General features: G+C 55.3%; 1 long non-coding RNA gene across 1 annotated transcript; it reads right to left on the minus strand.

The window, feature by feature from the left end:
• Window positions 1-5,158: 5,158 nt before the first annotated feature.
• LOC112957404 lies at window positions 5,159-7,775 on the minus strand. The gene is made up of 2 exons (XR_003251219.1): window positions 7,452-7,775; window positions 5,159-5,438 (listed from the first exon to the last, which is right to left on the minus strand). It is a non-coding gene; the product is annotated as an uncharacterized LOC112957404 (long non-coding RNA).
• Window positions 7,776-11,700: the final 3,925 nt, after the last annotated feature.

The raw sequence follows: 11,700 nt of genomic DNA on the forward strand, positions 1-11,700 counted from the left end.
AATTCTTTCACCCCAACAGGCTCCGAAACATTTTTTTTTTTCAAACTGAAAATTCCACTGAAAATTATTTGAGATCCTGGGTATTTTTTTCCAGACAGGAAACATCTCCGTTTTGGGCTTCCAAAGCTTTTTTTTTGTTTTGTTTTTTTTTTGTTTTTTGCAATGGCTGCCATGCCGAAATGGGGAGATTTCCCATGGAATGGCAATTCTCAGGGAATCTGTTTCACAGTGAGCTGAAGAAAAAAAAAAACTAAAAATTGCTTGGAAATAATCTTTTTTTTTTTTCCTGGCTAAATAACCAGATTGAAGCAGATTCTTTGGGATTAATACACGTCTTTACAGACCAATTACCTCCCATACGCGCACGCAGAGCGCAGCGCAACCCGGCCCCAAATTCGCTTTGTAGCTGTAATTTCCCACCCTGCGGGTCTCCAGCCCCCCGAAGGAAAGGGGCGACGCTTGGAAGGGCAGAGCCGGCAGCATGGGCTCCCCAGTGGACCTCCACAGTCCCTCCTGGGCCATCTCCATGGGATCGAAGGGGTCGGCGGGTGTCTGTGGGGCCGGGAGCATCCCCGTGGGGCTGGGAGCATCTCCACGGGGCTGGGAGCATCTCCACGGGGAATGGGGCCATGGCAGCAGGCTGCGGATGGACCGCGCACCCCTTCCTCCCCACGTCTCCAGGATGCGGCGTCTTTGGCCCGTTATTCTTTGCATCCTGGAGCTGTGGGGACAACGCAGGTGGAGGTGGTGCCCGAGGACTCGGTGGGTCCTTGCGCTTGTGTTGGCGGCCAGAAGGATGGATGGTTCACACCTTTGTACCTGTGCTGCGCTTTGCAGCATCTGCCCGTCTCTCTAGAGCCACCACCATGGACTCTCCACCACCACCACCACCCTGGTGCTTGCAGAGGCCTGGGCACCCTTCGTGGCAGTGGGCACAGCACTGCTGGCTTCCTCCAGAGCCCCACGCGTGCTCCGGACAGCGCCCAGCACCTTCAGCAAGGCCCTGCCGCATCACTGCCCCTCACAGAGCCATCGCTGAGACCACCTTTCCTTTCCAACGCGTCTCGCAAGAACCCCACGTCTTTCCTGGCCAGGAGCACGCGGGGAGCAGTCCTGGACCCTGCTGTCCCCGCAGATGCTGCAGAAACCACTGCAGAAGCTGGCGGTAACCACGAGGCCTTGCCTGGCGTTCAGGAGCTCCAGGTACTGCGGGAGGAACCGTCCCCACAGCCCAAGGCTGCCGATCCCGGCGGTGGAGCCCGTGCTTCGCCACCCCGCAGGCCTGGGGTCCGCTCAGGGAGGTCTCCATGGGCTTCACCCTGGGCGACCCGCTCCGCTCGCAGCTCCTGCACCCTGCAGGAAGCTGATTTCTCAGCTCCGCTCGCCACCCAAGGAGCCCGGTACGGAGGAGACCAGACCACACTTCTGGAGCACCCCAGAGGCAGAAGATTGCAGAAGATGCCCCCACCAGGGCACCATGGGTTATTCCTGCCCCAGGGCACCATGCTCGGGGCAGCCTGTGCACCATGAGAGCCAACACGGGGCTCACAAGATCCCTTCTATCCCCTCACATCCAAAGACGGATGCAGCGCCAGCAAGGGCAGGGAAAGAGAGGGGAACAGACGCACGAGCAGCACCAGGAGCGGAGGATCTGGCAGCAAGCAAGGGCAGGGCCAGCAAATAGGTGGAGAAGCGGGATGCAGACGGGGAAGGCAGGCTGGGAAGGAGGGAGCTCCGGCGGGGAGCGCGAAGGGCACGGAGCATCCTTGGGGCAGGGCGGCGGGACGCGGGCGTCAGCGGGGCGCGGGATGGGAAGGACGCGCTGCGGCACCCGGGATGCGTCCAGGATGCGCCCGCGGCACCGCGCAGCCCAGCGGGGTTTGGCTGCCGAGCGCGGCTGGAGCAGGCCCGAGGATGCTCGTGTGGGAGATGGGCCCCATGCTCGCTTCCCGCTTGAGAAGTTCCCAGCCCCTTCCCTGCTGGATGAGTTCCCCGGCCACGCTGCCACCGTCCCCTCCTGCGCGGTCCTGCCTGCCCATCTGCTCGCTGCCACCGTCTCCCGCTCGCTCCGTCCCCAGCGGTGGTGACCGCCGCGGCCGAACTGGCACCCACGTCGCCACCGCCGCGCGTCCCCTGCGCGCTGCAGCACCCTGCTGCCAGGGGGAGCGCAGCGTGGGTGTCAACACCAACTTGTCCTGCCCGGTTCTGAAGTTTGGCCCCGCGCACGAGCTCCAGGATGCAAAACGCGGAGCTGCATTCCCCCGAGAGCCGGGAGAAGTCGCGTCCTGCGCAGAGGCCATCGCTCCCCTGCAAACCTGCGCGGGAGCCTCCTAAGCCTCCACCCAGACCCTTCCCGATGGTCCCCCCCAACACCGCCCCATGCCACCAGGGCCGGTCGGGCTCCTACCTTCGCTGCTGGTGGCGGAGATGCAAGCGGCCAAGGCGACGACGGCGGCGAGCGAGGCCGCCAGGTCCCGCGGTGCCCGCGCCATGGCGCGGTGCGGGACGCGGCGGCTCGGGGAGCGCGCGGGAGCCGGGGCGCGCGCCGGCCCGTGCGGAGGCACTTTGCGCGCGGTGCTCGCGTGCCCACGGCGAGCGGCGCGGCGGGGAGGGAGCAGCGTGCCCGTCAGCGCTCCGCAGCCAATTGGAGCGGCGGGCTGCGCCGCGAGCCCCCCTTCCCGGAGCATCCCGGCCGGGGGCTCGGCTTCCCCCCCATCCCCGCAGCCTCCCGCCTGCCCCGCTCCGCTGTCTCGTGCTGTTTTGCTGCTGCTGAAACTGCAGCCCGCCGCTCCTCTAGCTCCCCGTCTTCATGGCAAGGAGGCGCTCGCCAGGCTGTGGGGAAAGCCCAACTTCCACCCCCAGCCTCGCACACCGTGTCCTGAGAGCTGTGGTGATGCTCCCTCTCCTTCTGCTTCTCCCAGGCCTCCTGCCCTGGGCCTCTTCTTATGGATGGTGGCGGAGGAGCTGGAGAGGAGGAGAAGCCCTGGGGTCTCTCTGCTGCTCTATGGAGAGCTCAGGCCCAAGGGAGGCAGATCTGTCCCTTGGTGATGGTCCCATCCCAGCACCCACATCCTCTCTGCTCGCCTTTGAGCTGGACCAGTGGGAGCCGAGGGCCTCCACCTATCTCAGGCTCTTTACAGCCGTGCTGGGGTTCAAAAGCAGCGTGTTGCAAGGACATGGCATCAAGGTGGTCTGCAAGACATGCATCTGGCATCTGCCCACGCAATTCCTGCTAGGCTCGTGCCTCCCTGGATTGTGCTCCTTGGAGGTGCTGCTGTTCTGGATGCTGCCTGCAGCAAAGCCCGCTGCTGTCAGTGTCTTCCTATGGTGAGCTTTCCACGTAGGAGTGTTCCCGAAAGATGGGTTCTCCTCTTCCAGAGGTGCCTGGTGCTATTGTGCATTGCATTTCGCAATGGCCTGGGATCTTAGAGAAGCTTCTGTGGTAGGCTCCCATTATGAATGACGAGGATGCTCTTATCTGAAAATGGGGCCCTTTTCCCTGTCAGGACCATAGGAAATCCACAGGACATTGAAGTGCATCCCTGGGGAAGCTCTGAGCAAAGTCTTGGGGTAAGAAATGGTGTTTGTTGCCTCAGCCTTTCCTGAGCCCTGAGCAAGGCATGCTCTCTGGCTGGTATCTCCTTCACTGATGAGGGTTTGGCTGCGTGTGGGCGAATGCTGACAAGGCCAAGCCGGAGCACAGGCCACGCAGCCCACAGAGCAGACACTGGGAAGGCATCACGCCGGGATCCCCGGCCCTTCTCTCCATCTGCGTGCCCCATCCCTGTTCCCATCACTTGTCACTGCCTGGGAGTCTGCTCTGCATCCAGCAGCACCCTCCCCTCCACCTCTCCCATGTCCCTTCAAGGTGTTTCTGCACCTGGTTGTCACAGAGGGCATCTGCAGAAGCACTTCTGGTAGGGGCAGGGTTCCCAAACTGGAGAACATTTTCCAAGTGGGGTTGATTGCACAAGCTGGCACCATGCTGACAATTGATGCACGTCTGCATGGCACTTCACCTACAGCAATACACATGGTGCACCAAAAACACTGAATCTAGCCACGTTGGATCAGGCCTGGTGCAGGCTGAGGGATGAGAGAACCTGGAGATACCCTTAGGTATATGAAGGACTTGAAGCATCCCTTCTCCAGCTCAGGATGTGTGATAAACACTAACAGGGAGGTACCCCAAAACGCTGGTAATTTTGATCCTGGGGACTCTCTTTCTCTTCCATCACAGCTCAGTATTCCAGTTCCTCATGGTAGTGTCCCCATGCAGTCCAAGCTGCAGTGTCCAAGCATTTGGCACCAAGTCTTCTCTCGACTGTGACAAAATGACATTTTTTGCCCCCAAATGCTTGCTCTTCTTGCTCAGCATTGAAGTCAACCACCTTGGGGAGAGGGTATCCCTGTGCACCTTCACCATCCTTGTTTCCCTGCTCCACAGCATGTGTCACGACAGGGCACGGCTGCGGGAGGTCTCACCCCACGCTGGTGGCCAACTGAGCAATCAGCACCCAATTAATTCAGGTCAGGGCGGGAAGGCCCAGTGAGCTTTTCTTCCTTGTCATTATCAGAAATGCTGTGTATTAATATCCTTTCTATTAAAAAAAATAATAATCTTATCATAATTTTGCCTCATTGAAGGAGATCGTTCGGAATTGGAATTCAGACAAACATAAGCCAGGAACGATAGCTGCAGAAGGGGAGAGTTTAAGAAAGGCCTTTTGGTAATATCCATCGTTCCCTTATCAGTGAGGATATTAAACGTATTGAAATGCTAAACAGCTCTTTAATGGCTGTCTCTGATTTTCATTAAACAAGCTGAGGATGAGCAGGAGGGAAGGGGATGCAGTGCTGTTCTCTCTCCAAGAAATTCTGATTGCTGGATATTAATGGTATTAATGCTCTTTTATCCAAGAACGCCCGCGTTGTGCTTGTCTCCTTGCCTATTTTCTGTCTTGCTAAAGTGAAGCTGAGATCCTGCTCCCGCAGGTGGGTGCATCACTGCTGCAAAGCTGGTAGAGACAGAGGTCTCGAGGCAATGTGAAGCAAGAGCATCCTCGAGGTTATAGGTGGTCCTAAAGGCTATAGGTGGTCCTAGAGGTTATAGGTGGTCCTACAGGACCAACAAGGAAGAAGGGCCTAAATGAGGAGGTCTTTGCTAAACTCAGGAATCATCCCTTAGCTTCCCAAAGATGCGACACGGTCAAGTCCAAGCTCTTCAAAGACTTATCAGGAAACAAATCGCCCAGATTGGGTGCTAAAATGACATAATAGCCGCAAATACAGCTTGCTATACAGCTCCCTCTTGGTTTTTAACATTGATTAAATTTCAGCTTTTTCTTCCTTCCTCCTCATCTTCCCGTCCTTGTTTTTTTTTTCCTTTTCTCCTTTCTCCTCCACAATTTGCAGTCTCCCATCTCCAGGGCTTTATCCTGCATGGATAGATGAGTCGTTTCATTTCTGCCAGATGGTGGTGATACCTCCACTCCCGTCCCCTGCCACCCGCCGCCTTCTCCTCTGTTTGCAGCCATCTCACAGCAGGTCACCCTTTCTCCTCAACACTTTTATTTAGGTACACAGTCAAGTTTTGAGTACCTGAGGTGACTCTTCTTCAGTTCTGCCTTTTTCCATCTCAAGCCCTTAAACCTGCAGAAGGACAAGACCTGCTGCTGCAGCAGAAACCAGCCAAAAGTCTGGGGACCAGCGGTGAGATGGAAAGTCACCATGGTACACTAGCCATCTCCAGGGACCTTCAGCCTGTCTCCAAAGCGCCTTCCATTGAGTCTCCTCACCCTCATCCATAACAGATAACAGGGATAACAGAATCCCAAGCACAAGCAAAACCCTGGTGCCCATGGCTTGGCTTTGAGATGGGCAGGAAACATCTCCAGCCTCCCTCTTAGGTATCCTTCGTGTTGCAGACAAAGCACGCTGATAGCTGCCTAAATGCTCGGCTTTATTTCAAGTGCTTTGTTTCTGCTGGAAGTGGAAATCTCAAAGAGACTTAATTACAGCGCCGGGCAGACGCAGGCATAATCCTTTTGAAAGCCTACAATGAGGCGGGCGCTCCAAAATTAATTGTGACGCTGCAAAAAGTGCCAAACAAAGCTCCAAACAAAGCTCCACGTAAAATGGGGCAAGTGATTGGGGAACAATAGCTAGAGGAATGGTAACACCCACCGCCACTTCAGTGCTCAGCCTGCCTTGGCCCTCTGCAGAGAGGGGCATGGGGTAAGGATGAGCTGCTGGCACAACTGCTCCTTACTCAGATCTTGCTTGGAGAACAAGCTGGGGACCTGTCCCTGCCTCCAGTTGCCTTAGGAAATTTGGGAGCGGACCACCAACCTGCAAAGGTGATAATGACAATGGCAAAGGAGAGTCCCAAGCTAAGGTTTTCTCCTCCAGCATGGGTTGCATGCCCTGCAATCCCCTCCTACAGCTTTAGTCTTAATATTTGCTCTTTCCAGTGATTAAGTTCAGTTACGTGAGGGTCCGTGTCACCAGCCAGAGTTATTTATCACATCATAAAAGGCTCTATGATAGCTCTTTGGAGGCAACGTCCCGCCTGGGAGCTGTATCCTCTTGTGTGGGATGCTACACGGAGGACTATTTAAGGAGAGCTGAAGCCACAGACCCAGCTCTGGCTATAAAACAAAGTTATATATAACTTGGTTACCTTGGGTAACCTTGGGGAATTGCAGACTAATTTCCTCAAACATTCACTTCTCCACCTTATTTCACTGAGATTTAACTCCCTGTGAAGCATGAGGGCTTGGTGAAAAGCCCTTCATGAGTTCAAAGGTCAGCAGAAGATGAACAAACAAATTGAGATTTTGTAAAGGGCTTCTGTTTAATTAATACTGTCTCGGAACTAATTAACGGTTTTGCTTGGAAATTGTCAGAAATGTAATTTATGTTTCGAGGGTAAATGGCAAAGGGTCAGAGAGGACACACTATATATTTCACATGGAAGAAAAGGGCTCAGACCCAGGAATCAGCCATGGACTACATCCAGCCCTCGGCCCGGAGCTGGAGCAGTGCTCTGGGAAGGACCATTGTGTCACCACAATAATACCAGCACAAGCTGGTTCCCTCTCTGAGCGCCCCCAGCTAACAGGGTCAACTCAAAGCTCATGGAGTCTTTACAAATGTTCTTTACACATACTTCTAACCAAGCTAATTATTCAGGTCTCTCAACACGTGACCTACATGAGGCGCCCCAAGACAGATTTTGGGCAACTAGAGTTGCTTTTAAAGAAGTTCTACTGCCAGATCCACCTGTCCTGACTTTGACATGCCCTGAGGGTCTCTCATTCCAGTCTGATCACTGAAACCTTCACGGATGGAGCCACAGACTCTGTGCAACTTGACCATCCCATCCAGCCACCCAGGAGAACATCCTCTAAGGTCTTCACCTCCTTTGGTCCCCCAAGCACAGCACTCACCTCTTGGGATGCTGGACTGGTTGATGGTGCTAGTACAAGCAGGGTCTTCTCCGGTCAATGGCTCGCTCAGCCACCATCCACACGTAGCAAAGAGAAGTCTGCTCATTGTGATCAGGTGTGGCTCCTTTTGTAGAGGCACTTTCTGCCTCCTTCTCAAATACACATGCTCAAAAAAAGTATATTCCCTTGGCCTTGAGACTCAGAGACCATTTGCCTTCTGCTACAGCACTGCCCGTCACTCTTTTGAAGAGTTCATCCAAGTTAATAGCATGGTCACCTTCTTCTTTATCCACCCCTTGCATCTGCTGGTGCTTGCAAACTCCTGCATTTCCTGCGCTTGCCCAATACTTAAGGCTCACTCTGATTTCTCTGCTTATCACCGTACCTGCAGCTTCCAGGTGCTGCTTTGGCTTCATTGCTGCTTTCAGATCTGCTCTCATCTCTGCTGTGGGTCACTCGCGTGGGGTCAAGTGTTCTCAATCGTGTCTGTGAAGGCGATGCACGACCCACTCTTCAAAGTCATCGCTTTAGATGGGGTAACTTGTCAATGCTTGGCAAATTCTAATTGCACTGCCTAGAGCTAAGTGCAACCAGAGCTCACCCTCTCTTTCCCTCTCCCTTACCTCTTCCCTATCCAGTCACAAGCTCTCCCACCTTTTCTCCTTCTTTCAATATATACTCTGATTAAAAGCATGTCCTACACATTCTGTTTTTCCACGGGGACCCCGTTTATCCTCAGATTTCTATGCTGCACTTTTGTAATTAGCTTCCTCAACCTGAGTCAACTGAAAACTATTGCAGTCAAATGTCCAAAATAAAGCTACTTCCTTAACACCTTCCTCTTTTCACTGCAACTTGCTCACAGGTGTAGTGAGAAAAGCTGCTTGAACCTTCACTGTGCCAGGGAAGCCCAACTCCGGGTGAATGTTAGCATCCTCCGATGGACCAAGCTCAGGAGTAGGGCCTGACTCTGGGGTTGTGGCTGGGAGGTGCACCCCAGCCCTAGAGCACGTGGAAATTTCAGCCCTCAGCTCAGGCTCCAGCTGCTCTCCGAGAATCACCCTGTGAGCCGTGGACCAGGGTTGCACAGGCTGGGCTGGGATTGCAGCGACAATTCCTCGGAGGGCACGTGCCTACGTGGCTGAGGTTCTCAAGAGTGAAGCGTAACGAGCTCTAACCAGCCAGCTAAAAGTTACATCGCTGCTTGCAAGGCTTGTTCAGTCTCTAACAGCAGAGATCCCTACAACATCTCCCAGGCTGGGGCTTCCCAAAGCACTTTTTTTTCCTCCTTTAACCATCAGAAAATGCTGCTACTAGAGAAACTTTTTTTTTCCTTTTTTTTTTTTTTTTTTTTTTTTTTTTTTTTTTTTTTCTCTCCTTTTTTTTAATTGATGGAAGAACCAAGTGCAGGAAGGAACCTGACTGCGGGTTTGGGGAGTCTATCTGCTCCCCCAAACCTTGCAAGGACCGTGCCCTTGCACACAGCAGGAGAGAGATGCTGAGGACACACCACTTCCAAGGGTGGCATTCCTTAGGGAGCAAGGGTAGGGACCGCTGTGGTCCTTTGGAGCTGCTTCCTGGCTTCTATGATTAGCAGGGAACTTGGATGCTGGCTGCATCGCTCAGAGCAAAGCCTTTCTGCCCACGTCATGGCTGGGCTGTCAGGTCTTGGTTGGAAAGATCGGCGAAGAAACACAGCGGGTTCCAGCCGCAGGCAGGGCTGGTTGGACCCCCGGGATGGACTGACAGACAGGGCACGGAGCTCATGTACCAGCCAGGGTCCCCCGATGCGTGCAGGGTCTGCAGGCACTGCCCTTGGCCATCGCAGGCCCGCTCCGGGGCTGTCAGCATCTTGTCAAGGACCCCTTGACAAGAGCGCAGGGGCAAGGCAAGGCTAGCTCCTCCTGGAGCTACCGCGGGGACACGGTGCAGAGCACAACCCAAGGGTTTGGGGACGTCACTGTGGGGCCTGCTGCCTTGGGGGTCTTCCAACCCCATCTGCTGCACGGGGCAGGGCTGGGAGCACCCACCTCCTCATGTACCTGACGCTCCAGCTCTGCAATGGTCCGTACGTAGGGATTCCGGGATGTTGAGCCTATGTGAGAGGGGTGAAGGAGCCCCACGGGGTGCAGGGCCGGCCTCTAGCTCAGCTTAGGGATTAATCACCCCTCCCCTGCCTGCAGGCTTGTTTGCTGCTCCAGCCAGGGCTAGGGAAGATAATTGCTAGCGATAATTTATTCATTAGGGCCTTCTTTAACCGTTTAGCCTGTCTCTAATTAGAAAACAAGGAGCAGGTGGTCTCTCTGAGGCGGTCTCTTCCCCTGCAAGGAAGGTTTTCCATTGGCAGCGCCCCTGTCTAAGCAGGACAGGAGGCAGCAGCACCGCCAGTGGCTCTGCAAGAGGAGGAGCTCAGCTGCACCCCAAGAGCCATCGCCAAGTTCTCCCCAGCGAAAGAGGGACCTGCGGATGCTCCAGGGCTTGCAAAGGGGAGAGGCCGAAATGCAACCCAGACTTGGGCAGGACGGAGCGCCGCGGGGGCCGGCGGGCTCCCCGTGCCCCTGGGCAGCCCCCGGCTTGGCAGGATACCCCAGTCCCAAACGCGCAGCTCGCAGCTGCTCCGTGCCTGCCAGGCCTCCTGCTGGGCACCAATCTTCATCCCTTTGAAACAGGCATTAAAATACATGAGCCGCACTCTCTGGCCAGGGCTCCCAGCACTGGATAATTGCTTCTTAAGTGCTTTCTAAATGCAAACCGCATGTCACTCTTACCACCACCGCCACCTCCACGGCACCCAGCCTTTGATCTTCTGCGTGTCCTGACAATATTGCAATTACCCCGTCAGTGTCGGGACTTGGAGGCCGGCAAGCGCAGGGATGAGCTTGGACCGCTGATCCCGTCCTCTCTCTGATGGAAGCAGCCACAGGAGTCCTCCGTGCTCCATCGCGGCCAAGCCCCAGTGGGTCAGGGACATCAAGGTGGCTTGGTTTGGCTGAGCAGGGCTGGGAAAACCTTGGGAGATGCTTGGGGGGTGCAAGGGAGTAGGAGAAGCCCTGGGATCGTTCCCATCCCCGTTGACTCTGTCTGGTCCAAAGAGCCACGGTGCTGGTGCGGAGGGTAGGAATTGCGATGGAAATACCATGCAAAGCACCACCCGGCAGCACGAGAACCCTCTGGTCCGTTCTGATAGCAGCCCCAGGGGAAAAAAAACCCTAATTAAGTTGTGTGCTGGTATTGCACCTTCCTTGCGGACCACAACACTGCCGAAAGCATTGCCACGAAGGGCCAGGCAGGGGAAAAACTACTGCTCCTCACTGAATGTCAGCACCGAGGTGCAGCTTCCCGCGGGGGCTGCGGGGGGAAAGGGGGGGACCAGTTTTTGTTATTGGCTGGCACTTAGACCCGTGTGCCTGTCCCCAGGGCAGACCTGACAGTCGCTGCTCCTCCAGGGTAGGACGGACAGCATCTTGAAGCCTCAAGGGAGCCACGGCATCTTCTCACACTAGGGATCGGTGACAGCAGGGACATGCGAAGAGCTCATCTTCATAGTCTTTTAAAGGACCTGCCTCTTCCCCGAGCCCTTCACCCACTCACCTGTGCACTGAGTTACCTGTGCTCAGCTGGGGCCTGCAGAGGAGCTCATTTGAACACAACCCCGTCTCATTCATGGCCATCTCCATTGCACTCTGCTCTCTCTCATTCGCCCCTCTCAGACTAAAGAGCTCATTTCTCCTCTCTCCTCATGTGGAAACACTTCCCCACCCATCTCCCTGCCCGTGATTTCACTTGTCGCCCGAATCCGCTGTGACGGAGCTCCACACCCAGCAGCTCCCCATGCATCCCCGGGCACATTGGCACATCTTGCCTCGTGATGGTGTGTCTCATCTTAATGCATGTGGAAAAACTCATTTCCTCCCTTTCAACAGAGACGCCGTTCCCCCGTAAGAGCTCACCCCTGCAGTTCACAGGCCCACCTTTCCCTAACACCGAGGGAACACACTGCAGCCGGCTTCCTTCTGGTCTCCAGCGATCTTCTGCTCAACCTTGCAGCCCCGCTTCAGCTTCTTCCTTCGCATCCTCCAGTGCTGGGAAAGGAAGACACCCCAATCTCCTCTCCATAGTTTCCCCAAAAATGCCCTTGGCAGAGCAGTGACTGAAGCCATCTCGGCTCCCAGGCAGCATCTTTCCCACGTGTGACATAGCGGGTGGCTTTCCCATCTGTGTCCGGCCCAAGTGCTTGCAGTGTCGGCAT

This window comes from Nothoprocta perdicaria, unplaced genomic scaffold (assembly GCF_003342845.1).
Source record: "Nothoprocta perdicaria isolate Ctin4 unplaced genomic scaffold, notPer1 scaffold_72, whole genome shotgun sequence".
In the NCBI taxonomy this organism is placed as follows: domain Eukaryota; kingdom Metazoa; phylum Chordata; class Aves; order Tinamiformes; family Tinamidae; genus Nothoprocta; species Nothoprocta perdicaria.